This window comes from Aptenodytes forsteri, unplaced genomic scaffold (assembly GCF_000699145.1).
Source record: "Aptenodytes forsteri isolate BGI_AS27 unplaced genomic scaffold, ASM69914v1 Scaffold15, whole genome shotgun sequence".
In the NCBI taxonomy this organism is placed as follows: domain Eukaryota; kingdom Metazoa; phylum Chordata; class Aves; order Sphenisciformes; family Spheniscidae; genus Aptenodytes; species Aptenodytes forsteri.
In genome coordinates, this window is record NW_008795129.1 from 12116081 (window position 1) to 12116750 (window position 670).

Genomic DNA, 670 nt, shown 5'->3' on the forward strand with positions numbered 1-670 from the left:
CCCCGCATTGCGCGCGCGGGTGCGCGGGAGTACTCGCGCGTGGGCGCGCGTGCTCACGTGGGTGTGCCCGTGTGTGCTCACGTGGGTGTGCGCGTGTGCGCTCACGTGCGCGTGCGTTCACATCGGCTTCCGCTCACTCGGGTGCTCGTGTGTGTTTTCACGTGGGTGTTCACGTGCGTGTTTCTGCGCGTGGCAGTGCGCACAAGGGTGTCCCCGTTTCAGCCGTGCGTACCCGCGGGCTCAGTCGGGTTTTGATGCCTGTGCCACGCGCGCGCGCGCTTGCAACGTTGTGCTCACGCGTGTCGCGTTGGCGTTCACGCGTGGCACTGCAGCTGCGTGCGAGCGTGTGCCGGGCAGCGCCTCTGCAGAAGTGGGCGCCTGCTTGTGCATAGGGTGGTGCGTGCGGGGGCACGCGTGTGCACAGCTGCGCCTGTGTGCGTGCGTGTGAGCAGGGCTGCGTACACGCGTGTGCACCGCTGCGCGTGCAGCGGCGCTCCGTGGGTGTCTGTGAGTGTGCGGACGGGCGGCACGGCCGGGCTTGCACGCGTCTGCGTGCGCAGGGGTATAAACACGCATGCCGTGGGCGTGTGGGTGCATGGGGTGTGTGTGCGTGTGGGTGCGTGTCCCCACACCGGCCGTGCGCCCCCAGCCCCTAACCCAAGCGCTCCCC